This window comes from Staurois parvus, unplaced genomic scaffold, assembly GCF_062004578.1.
Source record: "Staurois parvus isolate SC_StPar_1 unplaced genomic scaffold, SC_StPar_1.0 ptg000086l, whole genome shotgun sequence".
NCBI lineage: Eukaryota > Metazoa > Chordata > Amphibia > Anura > Ranidae > Staurois > Staurois parvus.
Genome location: NW_028317882.1, coordinates 1629306 through 1655382, shown reverse-complemented (window position 1 = coordinate 1655382; position 26077 = coordinate 1629306). Strand labels below are relative to the sequence as shown.

The 26077-nt window shown below is 42.9% G+C and overlaps 1 protein-coding gene across 2 annotated transcripts in view; it reads left to right on the top strand.

Annotated features, from left to right (window-relative positions):
- RBPMS (RNA binding protein, mRNA processing factor) overlaps positions 1 to 26077 on the top strand; it is a 294262-nt gene that overhangs the window by 202575 nt on the left and 65610 nt on the right. The gene's annotated exons all lie outside the window — the stretch shown is intronic.

Here is a 26077-nt window from a genome sequence, read left to right as displayed (position 1 = left end):
GGAGGTTGTTGTCGTTGAGGTGAGAGCATAGGCGGGCGTAGACTAGGCGCTCGAGGAGTTTAGATGTAAATGGGAGCAGGGAGATGGGTCTGAGGTTGTTCGGGTCATTGGGGTCCAGGGAGGGCTTTTTAAGTATGGGGGTGATGTGTGCATGTTTCAGAGGGGAAGGGAAAGTGCCGGAGGAGAGGGAGAGATTGAAGATGTGGGTGAGGGAGCGTAGGATGGAGGGGGAGGGAGGTTGTAGGAGTTGTGAGGGGATAGGGTCAAGGGGGCAGGTGGTGAGGCGGGCATCAGAGAGGATCTTGGAGACTTCTTCGATGGTAGTAAGGTCAAAGGTGCGGAGTGTTGGGGGAGCTTCAGTATGAGGAATGTAGGGTGGGGTGGGAGAGGAGGTCAGAGCAGTGGTGGGGCCATGGGAGAGGGGTGTAGAGGGGGTAGCTGAGTGAGGGGGAAGGGGGTTGGAGGGAGTTTGAGCAGTGACGAAGTCCCTGTGGGTTATGTCGAGGGGGAGGGGGGATGAGGGGGTAGCTGTGTGAGAGGGGACGGGTTGAGAAGGCGTGTGAGTTGTGGCAATGTCCTTGCGAATTGTGTCAATCTTGTTTTTGAAGTGATTGGCAATCTCAAGAGCAGTGAGTGAGGTGCTGGGTGGAGGTGGGGGTGGCGAGAGTAGAGAGTTGAAGGTGGAGAAGAGTTGGCGAGGATTGGAGGAGAGGGCCTTGATGAGGGTCAGGAAGTAGGCTTGTTTGGCAGTATGGAGGGAGGAGGTGTAGGTGTGGAAGGCAGATTTGTATCGGGTGAAGGCTTGTTGGGATTTGGTTTTGCGCCATAGTCGCTCCAGGGCACGACTGTGTCGTTTGAGGGTTTTGGTGTGATCAGTAATCAGTGATCAGTAGTAACACTTTATGTGAAGATAGATTTCAACAATATATGAAGAATGTTTGATCTATTGTCTATTGTTTTTAAACCCCTGACACTGAATGACTTTGTCAACCTTAAGGCTCCATGTACACGGGACACTTCTGAACAATGGAAACTGACTGCTGGAAAACGTAGGTTAAAAAAGTCTGTTTAGCCTTGTTTGCATAACACATTTATGTACGTTTGCGTTTAGAAGCATTTTTTAAGGATAAGCACCGGAGAACCTCCCAAATACCCAGAGTGCACTGAAAAGAGGTAAATTATTAACTATTTCAGACTATTTCAGAGAAATACAGAGAGTAGAAGCAGAGACAGCAGTACATGTTGAAATTAGCTTAGGTGTGAGTTGCTCATTAACATTTCTTTTGTTTCCAAGGGTGGAAAGGTGTCTGGTTGAGTGAGCCATTAAGGCCACCTGGCAGGAGGTCTTCCTGAGGAATTTGAGGTGTGAATGGTCATTAACATATCTTTTGTTTCCAAGGGTGGGAGAGGTCTTAGGTGTGAATTGGTCATTACAATGTGTGACAAGCTTGGTAGGAACATCCTGTGTTCAGTGTTTTGTCCATCTGAGTACCTTGAAAACACTTTGCATGCATTTTTCATGGTGAAAAAAGACTCTGGTCAGCATCGGGAACTGGAAGAGTTAAAAGAAAAAAAATTTGAAACGCTAATAAAATCGACTGCTGAACACAAGTTTCCTGCGTTCAAGAAACAACTGTAAACTCAAATGCCTGTAAACGACTGTAAACGAAGATGTGTACATGGACACATAGGAAAACATTAGGGAGAGTTCAGGGGCTGCTGAAAAAAACACTGAACAGCTCCTAAATGTGAGTTTATCAGCTGTAGTGTACATGAGTCCTAAAACATAGGATCCTACATCGACCATACTACAAAAAAAAGTAGACTGTCCTTAATCCAGGAACAATAAACACATGTTTAGACCAGCGGTTTGTGTTTTTCACGTATCCAGTCCTATATTTAGGCAGTGAAAAATATCTGACTCCCTCCCTACAGCATCTGCATTTGCTGTCTCTTGTAACAATGATGATGTGCTGAAGCATAGAAACAGGTGGTTTAAATTTCACACAATTTCGTTAAGGTTACAAGACATTTGTTATCTTCTTTTTTAGGCGATTAAAAATGCATAGTTTACTCTTCACACGATGAGCACGGAAACGATGACACATAAATATGAATCTTTTACATTTCTTTTGCTATGTTTTCTGTTATTATGAAAGATTTTGAAGCAGCAAAGTCATAACAGCTGGCAGTGACCCCATTCCCCATGCTACTTTGCAATAATTAGGAAATATGATCTTGCATTGTAATCTCGTGAACTCAGCAGGCATGTGCAAATGAGCCAGTTAGGAGCTACAAGATCAGGGCTGAAGGATTTCAGTGAATGTCCTCGCAGCAAATGGGATGCTAAAAAATAAAACGCAGAAGAAATGTACTATATAACCCTTAGCAACCTATCATGCTCTGCCATAGCTGCATGGGCTCATTGGCTTTTGTCATGCCACGGAATAATAGGCAAAATGTTGTCTTAGGAAGATGAGGACAATGAATCAAACTAGACTTTAACAAATCTGCACCTATATATATATCCTGAACTGAGTTTCTAGATTGACATTACAAAAATACATTTGTTTTCATGAACCTAACTCTCAGCCTTGAGCAATTAAAGCAGAAATAAACCCTCCTATCATTTACAGCCAAGGAAGCTGCCATCTTGGTCTGCAGTCACCATGGTGCTGCACGTGTGATCAGCTATGACACCAGCTATTTGATGGCTTGACAGTTTGGTGGAGAGCACAAGCAACTGTGAAAGTTATCATTCATGGCATACCTAGAATGTAACTGTTTTGGGAAATTGCTAAATCAAAGGGTTTAGTTCCACTTTCACTTACAGTTAACCATTTAAGAGAGCCTTTACCTCCCATACCCCCAACAGTGCTGGGACAAAGTCATCTGGTGCCCAAGGTGAAGATGCCAAATGGTACCCCCCTTCCTCCTTTAAAATGTATGAACATTATGTGTCGGCAAAAATCTCGCTCCCCCCCCCCCAAAAAAAAACAAATTCTAGCACTAATCTTCTCCCTTACTTCCTAAGCATAAATTCCCCTTTCAAGAAAAAACTCTCCCCAAACAAAAATTCCCCCTTTACAGGTACAAATCCCCCCTCCCAGCTTAAATCCTCTCCCTCCACAAATCCTCTACCCCTCAAATTTCCCCTCTGAGCATACTTTTATTATTTTCTTACCCCCCTCCAAATCTCCCTCTCCCAGGATAAATCCGCCCAAATCCCTTCCACTAGCACTACCCCCTCCCCCCAAATTTCTCCTCCTACACAAATCCTCCCAAATAATCCCTACTAGCACAATTCCCCCCCCCCCCCAAAATCCCCCTTCCTAACAGAAATTCTCCCTCTAGTACAATTTCCCTACTCCAAATCACCCCTTCTAGCACAACCCCCATATCTCCATGGCACCCAGGGCAGCTCCCATTCCAGCCTACCCCTTGTCCCGACCCTGCCCCCTAACCTAGTCCCTAGACTGGGGGTCGGCAACCCGTCAATCGTGGACTACCTGTCGACTGTAGGCAGGTGAAAGGTAGACCTTGAACAGATCCCCCCCCCTTTCCCCCAGCTTCCTCCACTGCTGTGATTTCTCAGTGCACAGTGGCGAGCAGAGGAGAGTAGAGCTCAGGATGAAGGGCGGGAGGAGCTGGCAAAATGAGCATTTCATATTAACCCGCAGGTGATTGGTTGCTAGGACCAACCTAGAAACCAATCACCTGCGGGTTAATATTAAAATGTCATTATCTGACACCATCCACTGCTCTACTGACACCGTCCACTGCCCTACTGACTGACACAATCCACTGCTCTACTGACACAGTCTACTGCCCTACTGACTGACAACAACCTCTGCTCTACTGACAATGTCCACTGCCCTACTGACTGGCACCGTCCACTGCCCTACTGACTGGCACCATCCACTGCCGTACTGACTGGCACCATCCACTGCCCTACTGACTGGCACCATCCACTGCTCTACTGACACCGTCCACTGCCCTACTGCCTGACAACCTCTGCCCTACTGACAATGTCCACTGCCCTACTGACTGACACCATCCACTGCCCTACTGACTGACAAAAACCTCTGCTCTACTGACAATGTCCACTGCCCTACTGACTGACACCATCCACTGCTATACTGACACCGTCCACTGCCCTACTGACTGGCACCATCCACTGCTCTACTGACACCGTCCACTGCCCTACTGACTGACAACCTCTGCCCTACTGACAATGTCCACTGCCCTACTGACTGACACCATCCACTGCTATACTGACACCGTCCACTGCCCTACTGACTGCCACGGTGTCCATTTTTAACCATTTCAATACCGTGCAATTTTACACTTTCCTGCCCAGGCCATTTTTCACGTTTCAGCGCTCTCACACTTTGAATGACAATTGCGCGGTCATACAACACTGTACCCAAACTAAAATTTTATCATTTTCTTCACACAACTAGAGCTTTATTTTGGTGGTATTTAATCACTGCTGGGGTTTTTATGTTTTGCTAAATTAAAAAAAGACCAAAAATTTTGAAAAAAACACACGATTTTCTTTGTTTCTGTTATAAAAGTTTACAAATATGTAATTGTTCTTCATAAATTTAGGCCGAGATGTATTCTGCTACGTGTCTTTGGTGAAAATAACCCAAATTAGGATGTATTATTTACTTTGTAGGAAAGTTATAGAGTTCACAAATTATGGTATAGATCTGAATATTGATCAATCCTGAAGTACTGACGGCCAATGTAATTTCTTGAGGTCCAAGAATGTCAGAATAGTACAGATATCCCCAAATGACCCCTTTTTGCAGAGTAGACAGTCCGACGTACTTCATAACAGGCATGGCGAGTTTTTTGAAGTTGTATTTTTTTTGTCATAATTTTTCGGAAAATGAAAAAATGAAAACAAATATTTTCACTATTTTCTTTTTTACATACTGTCACCAGTGCAGTACAGCGTCATCATATAACTGGCATGGCGGTGAACAGGGACACTGACTGGTGACCGTATGAAAAAAAAAAATATATATATTTTTTTAAAAAATTTTTTAATTTTTTTATTATTTTTAATTTTTTATTACATTTTTTTTTCATATTTTACTATGACCAAAGTAGTACAATGTTACCATAGTAACATTGTACTACTTTGGGGAAGTGATCAGTATTTTATTTTTTTTTTACACAGTTTGCTTATATTATAGCAAAGAATTACTTTGCTATAAGCAAGCATTTACCTGAATGAAATCGGTTCATTCAGCTTTTTTTTTTTCTTTTTTTTTTTGTGCTTAGCTGTGATTTGGTCACAGCTAATCACATGACATGTGCATGCGATTAGCTGTGACCATTCACAGCTTGGCACTAGTATACAATGGATGGCATGAATGAAGCCATCCATTGTATACAACTGTCATGTGACCTGCTGTGATTGGTCACAGCAGGTCACATGGTACCAGCAACGGGAGCCGGTACTCGGATCTGTCATCTGCCGTGTCCGAGGTACACGGCCGGTGACAGATCGCGCTGCTGCGCCGCTCTGCATTAGCGCAAACTGCACATGTGCGGGAGCACGCCAAATGGCGTGCACCCGGAATGCAGCAACACTTTTGAAGCCGCCAAACGGCCATTGGCCGGGCGGCAAATGGTTGAGGTAGGCTAAGTTTGTATTTTTACAGTAACATTTTTTTTTTTGCAATGGCACTGAACTCCGGTGATCTTTGATCTCTTTCATGTTGTTCAGGTACATCTCCACCTCTCAAAGGTTGCCTGCCCCTGCCCTGGACTGAGCCTAAACACTAACCCTTATAATGATTTATACTCGCCAGTTCCAATGCTAGAAGAAACCATTCTGCTATAGAGGAATTTGTACTGTTTGTCTTACGTATATACAAACCAGATGTATTCATTGCACAACCAATTAGTTTCTTCTCATACAGAACATGCAGTCATTTTACATTTCATTTACTTGAATATTGCCCTTGTTTAGGGCAAAGCTGAATGATATACAGCTAAATTTCTGCACATAAAAGATTTAGCCATGGTCAGTGTTTTGAATGATTGAGCAGCAGTAGATGCAGTTGGGGCTGTATACATTGAACAGTGAGATCATCATATGACTCCATTTTCCATTCTAGACATTCGAAACATGGTTATTTGTATTTAGCTCCGCATTTAGCTTGGTTATAATTAAATAAGATCTGAAAGAGTATGTGAACCCTAAAGGCTCGTTCACATAGGCCATGTGTTTATGTAGGCTTTTAGGAGCAGCTGTATGGAACTCCTGGTTCAATAAACACACACTGTACGGGCATCTGTGTCCATGTCAATGAGCCCCAACAATCAAATCCTTTTATCTATTCTGTGTTTGCAGAAATACCTCTTGATCTTCCAGAAGTCAAGTTAGATAACTTCCTATGCTCTATCTATGCTGCATGTAGTTAGATAAATTATTAGAGGTAAGGGTATGGATTAGGATGTCTATAGTCACCCAATTATTTTTCAGTGTCATTAACTGAGTAATAGAGTACAGCAAAGCACAGAATTTCCCCGTTTTAAGTTAAATCTTCTTTAAGATAACCTTAGCCATACTGTGCTGTGTACACAAGCTATCTTTCTCAGCAGTCATTATTGAATGTGTAAACTGTAGAAACAGACAAGAATTTGGTTGTTGAGATCCCTTCCCCTCAGCACTTAACCTATTTAATTTAGAAGACGAACACCTGTAGATACATGGATAGAGAGAAGATGCGCAGCGAAATGACGTGAAGATGCTGGCAACATCACTATATTTATTTGCAATCTTAACCACTTGCCCTCCAGAGGATTTACTCCCCTTCCTGACCAGGCCTTTTTATGCAATATGGCGCTGTGTTACTTTAACTGACAATTGAGCGGTCATGCAATGCTGTACAATTAAATTTAGGTCCTTTTTTCCCACAAATAGAGCTTTTTTTCGGTGGTATTTGATCACCTGTGCATTTTTTAATTTCTTTGCGCTATCAACAAAAAAAGACCGACAACTTTGAAAAAAAACAATATTTTTGACTTTTTTTAATAAAACATATCCAGTAAAAAAAATGTAGGCAAAATGTATTCTGCTACATGTCTTTGCTAAAAAAAAGAAATCCCAAATACATGTAAATTAATTGGTTTACATGAAAGTTATAGTGTCTACACATGGCGTTATATATACTGGAATTTTTATTTTTTTTTATACTAGTAATGGTGGTGATCAGTGACTTATAGCGGGACTGCGGCGGGACATTCTGACACTGGGGGAACTAACTGCCACTGACATCCCAATGACACCAATAACTGTGATCAATGTTAATAATGCTAATGTTAATTAATGCTAACACTGACGTACAAAGCTGTCCATAACTCTGCCCCAAACTACATCACTGACCTAATATCCAAATACCACCGAAAACGCACTCTCCACTCCTCACAAGACCTCCTGCTCTCTAGTTCCCTGGTCTCCTCCTCCCATGCTCGCCTCCAGGACTTCTCCAGGGCATCACCCATCCTCTAGAACTCCCTACCCCAATCCATCTGACTATCACCTACTCTCCTCTCCTTTAGGCGCATTCTGAAAACCCACCTCTTCAGGGAAGCCTACCCCGCCCTCTGCTAATTGCACTCCACTCTTCCTACCACTTCATCCCCCACAGCTTTTCCTCCCATACCACTATCCCCTCCCTGCTAGATTGTAAGCTCCAAGAAGCAGGGCCCTCGAACCCCTCGTGTATTGCATTGTATTGTTATTGTACTGTCTCATGTATTGTCTCCCATTGTAATGTACAGCGCTGAGCGAACTGTTGGCGCTATATAAATACTGTATAATAATAATAATAAAAAAGCACTGACACAGTACTAATGACACTGGGCAGGGAGGGGTTAACATTTGGGGCGATCAAAGAGTTAACTGCGTGCTGTTTAACATAATGTGCTGTGAGTGTTTTACTTGGGAAACATGCTGCTGTGTATTTCTGCTTTGCAGAAAAATACACAGCAGCATGTTATTGCTGGCAGGAGAGAGACCTGTGTTGTTACACACAGGTCTCTCCCCTATCAGTGTTACTCTGCAATCGCCAGGTTCTGGCAGGGAATCTCCGGCTGGGAACTGGTGATCGACATCTGTAGCCACCAATGGCGGCACGGGTAGGGTGGCGCGTGCGTGTGCACCCCCTACCCAGAAATGCAAATCACATATATATAGGATGATTTTGCGCCGCCCTGTAGCAGTATTTCTGTTATAGGGCGGCGAGGAAGTGGTTAATGGAGCTTTGCTTTCCAGAGGGTGACAAAGTTGGGGATAAATTTGCAGAGCCTGCCTCATCATTGTCACTAGCCTCCAGGAAGTTGAGTTACTCAGTTTGCTGGCAAGATCACCAAGTCTGGATTACCAAAGGAGTGAGGTAATGTGGTAACCCACATTAAAAGAGGTAAACCCTTTTAATGTGGGTCTTTGAGAGCTTTAGCCTTTTATATGCTTTCTATTAAGTTTTAAACTTGTAAGTGCAACTATTCTGTTTATTTTGTTAGGAAAGGAGATGTTCTGCCCAATCCAGAGCCCTTTTTTTTTATTTTACTGTCTGCGTTCAAGGTCGCTCACCCACATGACTGTTAAATTTGGTCCTGAATCTGTTCGACCACTGCGCCCCATGAATAGACTGCAAATCAGAGGCTATCACAGTGATCACGTGACCTGGAATCGGGAGTCCCGGGTCCCGATTGTTAGAACGGGACCCGGGGCTCTCAGTGATACTGCGGTCTTTGTGCTGCGAGTGCGCCCCCAGCACAAAGACAGGTACGCAAATATGCGGCCCCACGGAAAAAAGCCCAGTTCCGTGAGGCTGCATATTTGTGTGCCGTCGGTGTCAAGGGGTTAAAAAGTAGAGTTCTATAGATATCTGTAGGATGTGGCTATGCTATACCTATAGAAAGCATATGCTGTGTTTTCTAAAAATACATTTTTAGAAAAATTTGAATTATGGAATCTGCAGAATGAGCAAGTATATAGTTGTAACCGCAGGGGCATATTTGTATAAGAGTTCTACAACTAATTCTTGTTTGTTGTAGATTATTATTTAGACTTCTATTTATCTACTCATCAGCTCATTGATATAATGACGCAAGAAATATCTGTTTATAAAAAGCGCATCAGTGCCATGCGAACCTATATACACCAAATATCTGTAGAAAAAGAATTGAGAGGACATTAAAGATGGCACTTGTGCTTTCCCATACAGAAATGAAAAATAACATTTAGGTGGTTACTTAGAAAAGTAATGCTTAAAAGCACCTAGAGTGTGAAATGTGTTAAAATTAATTTTGATGCCTTTGTACAAGTGCCTCTCGCATGTTTAAATAAACCTGTCAATCATGCAAGCAAGCATCGAGGACCTATTTATGTGATGTAATTGTGTTACAACGAGACCAGGCAAGAAGCCATAGTATTCTTCTCCGAGTGGATATTTTAGCCAGTCTCCCTTGTGGCAGCAGGAATTCAGTTATATAATATTTGAAGGAACCATCAAAATCTGCACTGGTTCAAATAAATCACAAGCTGCCAACAAACACTAAATTCTGATACAAAGAATTTACAAAACATACATATAAAAGTGTAGCCTTAAAAAATAAATCAGTGCTAGTACAATCCTAGCTGTCAGTCCATAAAGCTAGATATGAAAATGTTCCAATGCAATATTTAAATCATGAAAATAATAATGATAATGTGCAAAATGATAAATTAGAAGTGAGTCCCAATGCGAAAAAATAAGTGAATCAAAAGTGCAAACGTGAATCTTCAATTGCTGGATGAGCAAACATTATCCATATAAACACGTGTTACCTCACTCCATGCTCAAAGAAAGCTTACCGGATGTATCTGACCATCATATTATAGAGTGGTCAAAATAAGCTCAAGAATGATAATTAAGCAGCTGCTCCAGGCTTCTCCATAGCATTCATATGTGGCTCAAATGTCGTTCTCCCACTGAAAAAAGCTGTTCAGTCGCGCAGCCCTACTTAGTAATGGGCTCAGAGGATATGCAATCAGTTGCCCTACGTGGTCCAAACTTGAATTTCAACATTTCCAGCAGCAGTGTGCCTTACTGCCATTAAATTCAATCCCAATATGAACTTCGTGTCGTCACTTCCAGGGCGTCACAGGGAAACTTGTTATTTTCTAATTTATCATTATGCACATTATCATTATTATTATTATTTCTATGATTTAAATATTGCATTGGAAAATTTTTATATCTATATTTATGGATTGACAGCTAGGATTGTATTACCACTGATTTATTTTTTAGCGATACACTTTTATATGTAAGTTATATAATATTATTAAGCTTTAAAGCTGTTCGGCCTTTGTAAAAAAAAATTTAAAGTCAGCAGCTACAAATACTGTAGCTGCTGACTTTAGATAACAGGACACTCACCTCTCCAGGGGGTCCAGCGTGATGCTCATCCATACTGCTTCTTTTCCGGTCTTCGGGTACCGATGTTGGCATGTTTACTGTGGCCAGCTGGCTGTGATTCCTTGTGGCTTCACAGCCAGCTGTGCATGCGTGAGAGGTGCTGCGCCTTGTGAATGGTCCCACAGTGTTTTGGGATCTGTGACATGTCCCAGAAGGTTGAGGAGGGGGCTGGAATAGAACTTCCAGAGCATTATCACTTTGATCGAACTGGAAGTTGGAGTGGGTACCTGTCAAAACCCCTGCAAAAAGTGCCACAATCAGAAGAGATGGGGGGAGGGCATAAAGTGGGACTTCCCCTTTAAGTGAAGTTCCACTTTAAGTCAGTAATATATTAGGCCCAGCCGATTGTCGTCACTTCTGGTCTGTCTATGTGTCACTTCCAGTCAAGTTGTAGAACGCATGCCGGCTCAGGTTGAGAGAGCGGCAGTGCGGAGCATCTGCTTCTAATTTTTGGAGGTGCCATTTGGGCAAACTAATATGTGAGTGTAATACTTACTGTTATTTATCGACTTATTTTAATAAACTTGCTACACTATGGAACATCTTTCTCCTAAGTGTTTGTACTGTCCTATCCTGATTCTAAAAGGCTGCTGTGTGGAAGACTGTGAAGAATTTGGGGTGAATCGACTATTCTTAGTTGGCTAACTACATTTTGCTTTGATTATCTTGTATCTGGTGAGTTGTTACTCTCACTACATGTGGTGGAAAAGTGCACGAGTGGTTTACTTCAAATAACCTTTTGGACACTGGGTGTGGAAGGTCTAACTTCTGTGGAGTTAACATATGGACTTTCTTTTTGTGGACACTTATTAACTACGGTATGTTTATTCCATGAGGATATTTTATATTCTCATTTGACACTCGGTGTTATTACCTATTGTATCATATGCAGATAATTATCACTTTATTATTTATAAGAGTAGCGCCTTTTTTGGTTCTTTTAGTAATATATTATTGCCACCTAAAAGGCACCACCTTTCTTTTAAAAGACTGAGATGAAAGCACAAATCTTTCACCAACAATAAGAAATATAAAAGAAAAACTGGTAAAGGACTTCCATCAGAGAGATTTCCGCTCAGTTACTGTCCAGGAACAATGGATCTAGCAGACAGGAATTGAGAGAAAATAACAGAAACACAGTAATCTTTTAGATTAAGATATTATTAGATAAGACTATACAGTAGAAATTCTTGAGTGCCAATCATTCCTGTCTGTGTTCATGATACAGATATTCTCTTACTTCTTGTCTCGTGAAGTGGTTGTCACAGTGACAGCAAGTGAGAAGAACTCTTTCCAGAAGAACCTCATATATCAATCAAAACCCAACAAGGGTTCTGATCCTTCTCCATTCTATCTAAAACTACAAAAAAAAAATTTGGGGTCGACGTATATTTTAAGGAGACGGTACATTTAAAAAAAAAGAAGCTAGAAAGCCCCTGTAAAATAGGTGATAAAGTTCTTCTTTGGAGTCTTGACTAACCTACTGAACAAAGCTCACTTTTGTGGCCCTGGGTACTCAAGGTTATTTAGCATTCTTCACAAAAGTATTGTGACAGTGTGACGATCTGTCACCCAAGATTCTCAACTAGGCAGGTTGAGGGGCTCCAGGGTAAGTGTTTGATACGGAGGAAAGTGGCTTTTCACTTTCCTCCTTTGTTTGTAAGGTCTGTTTTGGGATCTGGAGCCTGGAGATTTCAAAGAGATCTGGGAGGGATGAAATCTCCAATCCTGGGACCAGGTTTTGGGAATGGCCAGGAGACTGATTGCGCAGGTGTGTGCAGGCCTTTTCAGAGAGTCAGGATCAGAGTTCTGGGCTCCACCCCGGCAGATAGGAGTCAGGAGGGCTCCACCCCAGCAGATAGGAGTCAGGAGGGCTCCACTTGGAAGACGGGAGGTCACTGCCTGGAAGTCAGGTGGGCTCCACCTAGGAGAGGTGGAAGCCAAAAGCAGCAAGGGGCTGCTAGAGTCTAGCTGTGTGCTAGTGGCCAGCTGTGTGCACGAGCCATAATTCTTGAAGAAGTCTGCAGGAGACAGACAGCAAGCTGAGTATAAGCCAGGAGGCTGAACCGTTGTTTTGTGGATGATCGATACCCCTGTGTGGGAAACTTCTGTTTTGAACTTTCATTTAAATAAAAGTGGGCTAAAAAAGGCCTTAAAAAGAAAGCGAGTAGCTGTGTGCGTTTAAAAGCTCTACCACTTTGAAGCGAGTTCCCACAGTATATATACTGGGTAACTTTGTAGTACAGCAGTTAGGGTTGCTGTCTTGCAGCACTGACATCCCTAGAAAATGTCCAGAAAAGTTGCTATCTTCAAGATTTTGCATGCTCCTTTCATGTTTGTAGCAGGCCAGTTTTGTATAAATCACTCTACAGCATTAAATATCACTTAGAAAAAAAATAATCAGCAAAAACCCTTTTAATTTATTTGATTTCAGTGGGTCAGGAGATAGTGCTATGTCATCTTGCTACTAACTCTTTCCGCTCAAAAAATAAGAAAGCTGTTTTCCCAAAGTACTTGGCCAGGGTCTGGAGAAGATTCTAGGCAGTGAGGGTCCATAGAGAAGACTTCAACAGCTGGACATTCCATCTCAATTGAAAGAGATTTTCTGCTTTCCAACTCAAATTGGAAACCTCTATTTAAATATTGTATATCAGCATTTCTCAACCAGGGTGCCCTGAGGTTTCTTCAGGGGTGTCTTGGCAAAATGTCTACAAATTGCCCAAAATTTGTATACAAGCCAGCAGGTGGAACAAGCCTTCCTTTTAGTTACACAAAGCCACAGCTTTTCATTTTGCACCATTACGACCTTCTAGCTGCTGGCTTCCTCACAACCAATGGTATCATCACTGATAAGGAGGATGTCGGCTGCCTGCACAACATCCTTGCTTTACCCTGCCCTGCCCCTCTCCATCAGTGCTGGGGTCACATTAGCTCAGTGAAGGAGAAAAACTGAGGGAGAAGAGAAACACTGGAATACTAGTCAGTACCAGTGTGCAAAAGTGTATTTGCTTTGGAAGAATAAATCATCTCTACTGTTGGGTGTCCTACATGTTTGGATGTTGCTGCGTTATATAAAACTATTAGAATAGTTATTTATATTTTAGAATGGGGTGCCTCAAGACTGTCCATAATTTTAAAGGGTGCCTCATGACTGTTCATAATTTTAAAGGATGCCTTGACTGAAAAAAGGTTGCAAAACTTCTATATATAACACACATAATGTAAAGGCAAAAATTGTAATGTTTCCGCTTGTTTAAATCTTGTTAGTTTTTTTCCATTTTTGCTTACAGATAAGAGTGAGATTGTCTTGCTTTTGCTGCCCTTACAAATGTAACTTATGACTCAGCTCAAAAGCATCTGTTTAAACTAAACTGCAAATGAACCTTAAATACAGTTTGGTATGTGTAATGCTTTTAAAAGCCATGAGAGTCATAAATTGTCAAGTTAAGGCAGAAGATGAAGGTTGACTTTGATATCATTCATCCTGTCTTCCCCTGCATAATTGGAACAAGACAACAAGACATATACAATACTGTCCCCAGTATGGGTTTCCATTCAGTTTTTTTAATCGTATGGAATTTTTGCAGGAATATCTGAACAGTAATACATTTATCCTCTGCATAGATTGTAGACATGTTTTAGGCAAAGTAGATTCACTAGGGACAAGTTTTATGAAGAGCCATGGCCCAAACTCACAACCTATTTTTAGAGCCTACTTCATTTGGAAAAAAAAAGTCTTTTGGAAATTTTAAAATTAGATTGAGTCTGACATTCTTGGATGAGATTTTTGTCATTAATGTTCCTAAAAGTACATTATGTTTAAACTGCTTGTTCTGTTGACAAAAGAATGTTTTTTTAGTCTTGGAGGTTTACATAATTTTTGAACTGTCTAAGCGCATCTGTCGATTTTTTTGCTTTTATTGTTTGCCTAAAACCAGATGCAAGCATTTTTCTAGTATTTGGTTTTTAAAAATTAAGGTATATCCTCATTCTATCCACGTATGCTATGAACAGAGATTAACCTGAAATATACACCTGTTTAGTCTCCTGAAACCTAAAATATGACTAAAAAGAGGACTTGGGCTGTAGAAGCTGTGCCCAAAAATATTCAAGCAGGGGGCAAAGGGCTAGTCGCTGGTATTGCCTTTTGGCTTCCTGCAGTTAATATTTTCCCCAATACTGACTACCATTTCTTTTCTGCACTGTATCTCTGTGAAGAGGTGGCCATTTTAGTAGAGGCACAGGGTTTTCCATCCCCATGTTATACTTACCTGTTCTGTGAAATCATTTTGAAAAGAGCAGCCCCGATCCTTCTCTTCTCAGGTCCCCTGGCTCCCCCCCTGCTGAGTGCCCTCATAGAAAGCAGCTTGCTATGGGGGCACTTGTGCAGGCTTGATCCTAAGCCCAGTGAAGATACCAGTCCGTGATAATATAAAGTGCCAGGTGACTGGTAAAAACTCGATGGTGGTGCTCCATGAGAAATGGCAGAAATACGCACTCACCAGATGCGTATTGGTTATACACATTAAGTATCACATCCAGGGGTGTCCACATCAGATATAGGTCTGCTCAGGGTTTAAGATAATTCTCCCTCAGGGATGGTAAACAGCAGATGCCCAGGTAACAAATTAATCGGATCCAGGTAGCCAGAGGTCCCTTTTAGGGATGAGCAGAAGAGGCTGCCTGCTTACAGGGTAACTTCCTTATCTGGGTGAAACAACTGGATCACAGAAAACGGGCTCTGAAAGTAAATACTCAGGGGAGTCAGGGAAGGATGCCATGCATCTGGTGAGTGCATATTTCTGCCATTTCTCATGGAGCACCACCATCGAGTTTTTACCAGTCACCTGGCACTTTATATTATCACGGACCTTTATCTTCACTGAACTTTATTAGTAGTTTTATGGTCACTTGTTACCATTTTAGCGCTGCACTGTTTTATTTATTTCAGTTGTAAGGTTTTATTTGGTTACCTTGAGTACTTAGCTGCTGACTGGATAGCACTCACTTTTATATTTTATTATTATTGATCCCAAGCCCCACTGTCTGTGTCTATACAGACAGACTCAGTCTCACTCCCTCATCACTGACTGTGATGTTGGCAGCATCCAGAATCAATGGCTCCCGCTACTGTCCATAAGCCAATGAGGAGGGAGAGAGTAAAGGGGGCCTTTGCTCTTGTGCACATTGCTGGATTGAGACCAGGCTCAGGTAAGTATAAGGGGGGCCGGGGGCATTGCATGCAGAAGGTTTTTTACCATAATGCACTAAGGTAAAACAACTTCTCCCTTTAGAACCATTTTAATGGAGAAAATGTGCAGAAAGCAGACTAGATGAAGCAGAAGCACAGAGATCATTATCCATCACCAAATTTCACTCCAAATCCTTTGAGACTAGAATATAGAGGCAGCAGTGGAGCTGACAACGCAGATACATATATAGCTATGAGTGTCTAGACACATCCAAGGCCAGAAAGTATACTGATATTTTTTTAAGAGGAGTTCAAGATCAAATGTAGATGTTTCAAGTTACTGCTCAGTCACAATTTACATATTTAGATATTACCTATATGAGAGCAATCTTCACTTTTTGAGTTCAGGTCCACTCAGAAATTACATTTAAGTGATGACTGGACAGTGGTGAACCTTCAACCGCTTGGCAGCTACCCAAAAAACTGAAAGATCAATTTTCAAGATGAGGCCTATGTGTGCATGCAGGGGGTCCACATGGCTCTCCTAAACTAGATTGCCCATGCAGCTTGCATTTGTTTTACTGTATATCATTTTACACTGAAAGCAGATTTTTCATCCTTATGGTATTCCTTAGCATTTATAGATAATATGTGAAATGGAACAAATTAACCCACTTGATAGTGATTGTGTACATGTCTTTAAAGTTAGCCCCATGTAATTTGCTCAAATCATGCTGTATTTTGCTTAGAAAAAAACACCTTCATGGAATCTTTGTACAGTGATGTGAGCAGTTTGGCAGGACCTGTTAGGCTTTCAGCTGTGGTTTTATTTTGGGGTATAGCCAATGCTCTGACGTCAACATTTTACACCATGCGCTCTGTAGCTTAACACTTTTCCGGGTGGGCATCGTATGTACCAGCAGTTTTGCTAATCCATGAAAATACTTGGAGGACTATACATAAAGATTTTAGTAGCTGTGTACGCCACTATTGTGGTTCTTCTACGGCTTAAGCTGTTTTTGACCTATTGTTGAATGCAAGTTCAGTGGTTTTGTTTATCAGGGGAATCTGTCAGTTCCCTCCTTTTGTTCCAGTTCATCATTTGTTAACCATTTTCTGACTTTTTTAGCCATTTTACCATTTTATTGAAATATGCTACATTTTTTAAAAGGACTTTAACAAGAAGAGACTGGGGAATAAAGCATGGAACTATGACAGTGACAGAAGTAGCTAGTTGTAATACATGCTCTCAGGAATCATATATATTGTTACTGTATACATTTAAAGTGTTACTAAACCAACAAGAGTAAAATCAGTCTGTATATGCAGTAAAGCATGCTTGTTATACTCACGAAGAGAAAATTATAAGTACAGATGCAGTCATAATTAAAGCGGTTGTAAAATCTATTTATTTTGTTGCAATGGTATTTCACAGAGTGGTCCTGAACCTCCTCTTCTGGTGTCCCTCGCTGGCGTTCTCCTCTTCTCTGTAAAATCTGTACTCCTGCGCTTGAGGATGGACTCAGCTAGGGCTATGGTAACATCTCAGATGTCCTGGAAAATGCACTCCTTGCTGACCTCAACGGACCAGGGTAATCCAATGTCACTGGATACAAAGAAAACAAATAGAGTGTGCACCGGCCTAGTGCATTATCGTAAAAAATATTTATTGAAAGGATAAAAAGTAGGTATCGTAGGCTGGTGTGCCCTCTGTTTGTTTTCTTTGTCTCCTCTTCTCTGTGTGTCACACGTTCTCTCGGTCCGGGCTGTGTGCGTCAATTGACACACAGTGCATTTTTGCTTTGCCCTATGCTCCATTCTTACAGATTTTGAGTGACAACAGCAGGAGCCAATGGCTTCCCCTGCTGCCTTTGTTCTGTGAATGCACAGAGAGAGTTGCTGCAGATGGGCACAGCACCTGGATCAAGTATTAGTATTATTATTATTATTATTATTATTATACAGTATTTATATAGCGCCAAAGGGTATGCTCAGCGCTGTACAGTAGCAAGGGGGACAGAACATGAGACAAGACAGTAACAATACACTACACGAGGGGTTCGAGGGCCCTGCTCTTTCGAGCTTACAATCTAGGAGGGAGGGGAAGGTGGTACAGGAGGAGATGGCTGTGGGGGATGGAGTGGTGGGAGGAGTGGAGGAGGTTAGTTGTTAGGTGAGGTCAGGTGTTAGGTGAGGTTGGGGTAGGCTTCCCTGAAGAGGAGGGTTTTCAGGGTGCGCCTGAAGGTGAGGAGGGTAGGTGACAGTCTGATGGATTGGGGTAGGGAGTTCCAGAGGATGGGGGCAGTCCTGGAGAAGTCCTGCAATCGGGCGTGGGAGGAGGAGACCAGGGAGCTAGAGAGTAGGAGGTCCTGTGAGGAGCAGAGGGCACGGGTTGGGTAGTATTTGGGTATCAGGTCAGTTATATAGTTCGGGGCGGCATTGTGAATTGCTTTGTAGATCAGAGTTAGCAGTTTGAATTTGATGCGTTGGTCAATCGGGAGCCAATGAAGGGATTGGCAGAGGGGAGAGGCAGATGTGGAGCGGTTGGTGAGGTGGATGAGTCTAGCTGCAGAGTTTAGGATCGACTGGAGTGTGAAAACGTTCGTTTGGGTAGGCCAGTGAGAAGGGAATTGCAATAGTCCAGGCGTGAGATGATGAGGGAGTGTACGAGTTGTTTGGTAGTGTCTGGGGTGAGGAATGTGCGTATCTTGGAGATGTTGCGGAGGTGGAGCCTGCAAGATCTAGATAGCAGTTGGATGTGGGGTAGGAAGGAGAGGTGGGAGTCCAGGGTGACACCCAGGACTTTGGCGTGTGGAGTGGGAGAGATGGTGGCGTTAGTAGTGATGGAGAGGATGGGGGGGGGGCACGGGGTGGGGGGAAGACCAGGAGCTCAGTTTTAGATAGGTTAAGTGTGAGGAAATGGAGCGACAAGTAAGGACTCAGGTAAGTATTTAGGAGGGGGGGACAGTAAAATAATTTTTTATCCTAAAGCAGGGAATGCATTAAAGTGATTGTAAACCCTCACTTTGTAAAACAGCCTATTCAGTTTAAAACAGACATAAAAGGCAAAACATTTGTGTATAGATATAAAAAATATTAAAAAGGGGAAAAAGGTATTTATAAAAAGTGATTGCATTCCTTCTATTCTCAGCTGCATAAGAGCTAGGGGAGAAGAAACAGCCGCACCGATCTGCCCAGCGAATGGCTGTGCAGAGGGGGTGTGTAAGGACAAGTTTTATCATTGGAGGAGAGCAGGCTGAATTCCAAGTATAGCTAGAGAACTGACCATGCTGTGCTCTCCTGCTTAGTGTGGTCAGTTTTTAATAGGAAAGCAGATGGATTGGCAGGAACACCAGACATTTCACACAAAGGATATAATACAAAGAGAACAAGATACTTTTTCATACAAGAACATGGTACAGCAGGCACATATCAGGAATCAGGGGCAGACTGACAACTCATGGGGTAATAGGGGATCATGGGGCCCCTGTGTCCTTGCCCAAACTCAAAAAAGTCTTATGAAAAAGGTACCAGGGGCATCTCATGGGGCCCCCTACTGACCCCGGGCCCTCGGGCAGTGCCCGAGTTTCCAAATGGTCAGTCCGCCCCTGTCAGGAATATGAGATGTTGGGTTGACATATTCTTCAAGTGTTGTATGCCACATTCAAGTGTTGTAAATCCTACATTGACCACAAGTGACTTTCCTTTGCACCTGCTTTCTATGGTTCTGGTAATGACATCTGTATCTCGTAGACACCAGTAGTGGCCCAGAGACTGTTTATTCCCAGCAGTAAAAGTGCTGCATGTCTTCTAAATTCTCACAGTACATCCCACAGGATGCAAGCTGACTGAGTTATATTCTGCCTTCCTACTAAGAAACCTTGATCTTAATTGCTTTAATAATTACAATTTCTATTAGTTACAGGAAACCAAAGTGCAGGAAGCTGCCTGTTTATTTTCCTTCCCATCTAATACATGTATATTAACATGGGAATATGGCCCCCAGGGGATTCTGGGAAATGCTCAGCAGTAGCAGTTTTTCTTAAAACAAATGCCATGAGAATATTAGAAATGGCCTCTGGCTGTACACATGTGCTTGTCTTGTTTCCCAGATCTTGGACGATATGCTGGAGCTCCATCCCCCACTTCTTTATTTTGGTTGCTGTGAACATTTTGAGCACTATATTGAAGAAAATCTCAGTGGGTTTAACAGTTATGGTTATCCGCTAATAATCCCTGAAATCTTTTCAGTCGCTTGACTGATCTACATTGATAAAAGGTGAAATGTGATTGGTTACTAGTAGCACTTTGTGCATTATCAATACTATGTGCTCTTCTTTTGTACTCACTCATGCCCTCTACTGCCCCACCATGCAAGTATACCCCCATACACACCCTTTGTTCTTCGTCAATATCTCTTCTAGCCTTTCCCCTTTAGTCCTGTAATTCTACTCTTTTTTTTTTTCCCAAAATGTCTGGTTTTCCTTTGTAGAAAAAAATAAAATCGATCGGGGACACCACTATTTAAGCTTTATATGTGTTCTGTGTGTGTGTGTTTGTGTCTGGCCTTCCTCTTTGAAATTACTTTGAGGTGCGAGAATTATCAAGTTTGGTGAGAACACATTTTTGGAACCTCTCTGGAGCATTGCGTATTTCATTACTACATTACATTTCATATTACTACTATATTTCTGCCATAGGCAGGATTTACAAATATGATTTGGGTAATATTTTACTTAAAGTGTTACTAAACCCACAACAGTAAAATCAGTCTGTATATGCAGTAAAGCATGCTTGTTATATGCACTTTGGAACCTCAGGGGTTAATCCTCTGCATTGTGTAAAAAGGATGTTTGATCCTGTCTTCTCTGATCCTCCATTTCTTCTACAGTCCCCAATATATCTCCTGATAGAACAGAGGCTTGCGAGTAAGCTGCACATCCATCTGCTGATGGTACAGAGTTCTAGGAGTTGCTCTGAACATGCTCAGTTTACTGTGTATTGCTAGAGAGTTTTTTTTTCTTGGGAGAGTACATGTGATCAGCACAGGGCCAATCAGCACTGTCCAGACAGAGGGTCAGGAGTCCTGTGGTCTCATAGGAAAGTGAGAGGAGAATAAAAACTCCTCCTACAAGCTTTAACCGGTGCTCTGCTGGACACTGATACAAGTCAGAAGACTTCTCTAACTTCTGATGAGAAAATGTATTTAGCAGTTTCTATTTACTAAAATAATTGCATGTCCATGTTCCGTGTACTGTGCGAGACACGATATAGTGAATGCAGGGTCCTGGGTTTAGTAATACTTTAATAACTCCCATTTTTATTATCTGTGAAAATGTAATAACTGTATTATAAACATTTTGCCTTTAGTATTCATTTATGATAGAGTGGAGAGGTATTAGAACACCTGTCAGGTTTTTATTGCTGTCTGTGTCCCTGTTAGCAAGAGTTATCCTCTCTTTTTGCCCTGTTTACCATTATTATGGAGCGTGACAGTGAAGGAACATCCCAAATGTTGAGTTTTCACCAGGACAGGAATCAAGGGGATGTCTTCCAATGGGTACACTAGTTCTGGTGAAAGGGATTCTCACACTTTGGAGACCGTTCCCTTGCTTCCTGTTTTGGTTATGGGACAGGAAGTGAAGGGAAAATTTACCAATGGAACACAGGGGGCAATTAAAAAAACCTAACATGGGTTATGACCTTCCCTTACTCTATCCAAAATTTAAAAAAAAGGTTTTAGCTTTAGTTCTACTTAAAAGCAAAGTGATACACATATGAAAAGCAAAAATGCAACCTGTTCTACCCATCAAAGGATTTTGATACTGTCCTGATTCAAATTTGCAGCCTCCTGTGTCACCTTTCTGCACACTTGGCAATGAATAAGCAATGTTATGTTGCTCATTCATTACCGATTTTGCAAGCTGTTGGTTGAAAAGTGCATGCCGCAAAGCCCAGCCAGGACCTAGGAGGGTCACATTCTTGACTATGCTGTAAGTACTTTCAAGAAGAGTGGATGAACAGAACTACAAATCCTTTGGAAGGGAAAACACTCTACAAATGTATTTCAGTTATGTATTTACCGGTTTACCAAAAATGTTGCTTTATTCACACATCAACCAGTAATAAGATGTGTTAAGGCCCTCTACTTTCGCAAACTTGTTGCTAAAGGTGACATTTCAGTTGGGCAGGGACAAGTAAACAAAAAACACTCATTTATGATATCTTTAGTAACCTATAGCATTAAAATGCCCATATATAATTTGGGTAAATACAATTGCTGGCAGGCTGAATCAAATTCCGGGTTATTATATCCACGATATTGCCAAAAGTATTGGGACGCCTGCCTTTACAAGCACATGAACTTTAATGGCATCCCAGTCTTAGTCTGTAGGGTTTAATATTGAGTTGGTCCACCCTTTGCAGCTATAACAGCTTAAACTCTTCTAGGAAGGCTGTCCACAATGTTGAGGAATGTTTCTATGGGAATGTTTGACCATTCTTCTAGAAGCACATTTGTTAGGTCAGGCACTGATGTCGTACAAAAAGGCCTGGCTTGCAGTCTCAACTCAAATTCATTCCAAAGGTGTTCTTTCGGATTGAGGTCAGGACTCTGTGTAGACCAGTCAAGTTCCTCCACCCCAAACTCGGTCATCCATGTCTTTATGGACCTTACTTTGTGCACTGGTGTGCAGTCATGTTGGAACCAGAAGGGGCCATCCCCAAACTGTTCCCACAAAGTTGGGAGCATGAAATTGTCCAAAATGTCTTGGTATACTGACGAGTTCCCTTCACTGGAACTAAGGGGCCAAGTCCAACCCCTGAAAATCAACCCCACACCATAATCCCAACTCTACCAAACTGTACACTTGGCACAATGCAGTCAGGTAAGTACCGTTCTCCTGTCAACCACCAAACCCAGACATGTCTATTGGATTGCCAGACAGAGAAACCTGAGTGATCACTCCAGAGAACACATCTCCACTACTCTAGAGTCCGTTGGTGGTGTGCTTTACACCACTGTATCCGATGCTTTGCATTGCACTTGGTGATGTAAGGCTTGGATGCAGCTGCTCAGCCATGGAAACCCATTCCATGAAGCTCTCTTTACACTGTTATTGTGCTAAACTGAAAGCTATACAAAGTTTTTAGCTAATGACTCTAGAGCAGTGGTTCTCAACCTTTCTAATGCCGCGACCCCTTAATACAGTTCCTCATGTTGTGGTGACCCCCAACCATAAAATTATTTTCGTTGCTACTTCATAACTGTAATTTTGCAGTGGGAGGACTAGCACCCCATCACTGATGTCAGTGGGATGAATAGTGTCCCATCGTTGGTATCAATGGGAGGAACAGTGCCCCATCATTGGTGTCAGTGGGAGGAATAGTGTCCCATCATTGGTGTCAGTGGGAGGAATAGTGCCCCATCATTGGTGTCAGTGTGAGGAATAGTGCTCCATCATTGGTGTCAGTGGGAGGAATAGTGTCCCATCATTGGTGTCAGTGGGAGGAATAGTGCCTCATCATTGGCGTCAGTGGGAGGAATAGTGCCTCATCATTGGCGTCAGTGGGAGGAATAGTGTCCCATCATTGGCGTCAGTGGGAGGAATAGTGTCCCATCATTGGCGTCAGTGGGAGGAATAGTGTCCCATCATTGGCGTCAGTGGGAGGAATAGTGTCCCATCATTGGCGTCAGTGGGAGGAATAGTGTCCCATCATTGGCGTCAGTGGGAGGAATAGTGTCCCATCATTGGTGTCAGTGGGGGGAATAGTGCCCCATCATTGGTATCAGTGGGGGGAATAGTGCCCCATCATTGGTATCAGTGGGAGGAATAGTGCCCCATCATTGGTATCAGTGGGAGGAATAGTGCCCCATCATTGGTATCAGTGGGAGGAATAGTGCCCCATCATTGGTATCAGTGGGAGGAATAGTGCCCCATCATTGGTATCAGTGGGAGGAATAATGCCCCATCATTGGTATGAGTGGGAGGAATAGTGCCCCATCGTTGGTGTCAGTGGGGGGAGGAATAGTGCCGCATCGTTGGTGTCAGTGGGGGGAGGAATAGTGCCCCATCATTGGTGTCAGCGGAAGGAATAGTGCCCCATCATTGGTGTCAGTGGGAGGAATAGTGCCCCATCATTGGTATCAGTGGGAGGAATAGTGCTCCATCATTGGTGTCAGTAGGAGGAATAGTGCTCCATCATTGGTGTCAGTGGGAGGAATAGTGCCCAATCATTGGTGTCAGTGGGAGAAATAGTGCCCAATCATTGGCGTCAGTGGGAGGAATAGTGCCCCATCATTGGCGTCAGTGGGAGGAATAGTGCCCAATCATTGGCGTCAGTGGGAGGAATAGTGCCCCATTGTGGGTGTCAGTGGGAGGAATAGTGCCCCATTGTGGGTGTCATTGGGAGGAATAGTGCCCCATCGTTGGTGTCAGTGGGGGGAGGAATAGTGCCCCATCGTTGGTGTCAGTGGGGGGAGGAATAGTGCCCCATCGTTGGTATTAGTGACACAAATGATGGGGCACTATCCCTCCCACTGACACCAATGATACTTACCTTGCTGACTCCTGCTCCAGCCTGGGCTCGCTCTCTCCCTCTCCCATCTACAGCCTGCATACCTGGCTGCAGCAGCAAAATTTGCACTTACCTGTCAGCTGTCTTCCTTCTCTGGCCTCTCTCTTCACTCGCTCCTGCAGCTCCCTCGATCTTCTTTGATCTATGCTCGCTGCCGCTCGGCTCCTCCTCTCCAAGCTCCACCTCCTCGCCGGTGATTGGCCGCCTGTGTGCCTCTCCTGAGCTACAGTTCCGGTGGCCAATCAGCGGCGAGGAGGCGGTGACAGGGGCAGCATATCATCCCGCCCACACATCGCCGGAGACAGGAGCGGTGTCTCGGTTCCTAAGACCATCGGAAATATGTGTTTTCCGATGGTCTTAGGCGACCCCTGGGAAATGGTCGTTCGACCCCCAAAGGGGTCGCGACCCCCAGGTTGAGAACCGCTGCTCTAGAGAGAGTTGGCACTTCTGTGCACTGTGCACTTCAGCATGCGCTGACCCCGCTCTGTCATTTTTTGTGGGTGTGTTGCTGTTGTTCCCAGTTGCTTCCACTTTGTTATAATACCACTAACCGTTGACTGTGGAATATTTAGTAGTAAGGAAATTTCATGGATGGACTTATTGCACAGGTGGCAACCTATCACGGTACCACGCTTGAATTCACTGAGCTCCTGGAGAGACCCATTCTTTCACAAATGTTTGTAGAAGTAGTCTGCATGCCTACGTGCTTGACTTTTATACGCCTGTGGCCATGGAGGTGATTGGAACACCTGAATCCAATGATTTGGTGTTCGGGTGCCCCAATACTTTTGGCAATATAGCGCATATTAGGGACTACAGCAGAGAGATCATCCCTGTTGCATTTATAGTTCACAGCTTTGACAAAGCCAGATGGTGATGTCATTCTCCAACAATGGACTTCCCTTATAAAACCAATATTTGATGCAGTTCTGTATTCATCTCATATATATTTTATGTAGCAAAATGACCTCAATGTATCCTAATTCCAAGCCCTTATCATCCCCTGTGCAGCATCTCTTAGTGTGGGAGAGAAAGAAGCAGCATTTTGCTATTCTCTACGGCATGCACAAGTATTGTCCGGGAACATGCTAGAAGAAGTAGAGAGAAGAGTGAGCATTGGGATGATTTATCAGTGCTTTGTTGTTTTTTCACGGTCCAATCAGCAGGCTGGAAGAGAGGCATGAGTACTATGTTCCCTGGAGCTGAATCCTCAGAAAAAAACAAAAATCCTCCCTTGTATTGCGGCAGGGTACAAGAAAAAGAGCTTTTTCTTACCTGATCCCAGCTCCTACAGATATCCTCTAGTCTGAAAGACCACTGGCAGCCTCTTTTAACCTACAGTATGCTCCAGTGCTTGTGTGCCTTCTGATATCATCTTGTATAATGCAGGGCCCATAGCCCTGTATTGAACGTGTGAATGCCCATGGACAGTCCTAAAATTGGAGCACAGGGAAAAAGAGGGAAGCATCAGCTTCTGGGGAGCAGGGAATCTGGTAAGAAAAAAACTGGTCTTTCCAGGTCTCTAGATATAAATGAGTATTTACCTCTTGAAGTGTGGGGGCAGCCTGCAGCAAGGAAGGATTTTCGTTTTCCCGGAGACAGGTTTACCTGAGACTAGAGAGAGAGCAGCAGATGATGTGGTCTACAAGTGCTCACCCATGACTGATTGAAATCAGGAGCTCCAATTTGCTGATTTTTAAGTTTATTAGTCATTTTTTGCACTGTTGCTTAATTGGGCCATATGTTCACAAATCAGTTTGCTTTTGGAGGGTTATGGCATCTCATGTTTATTTTTCTACAGGAAATGAAAACTTCCTAT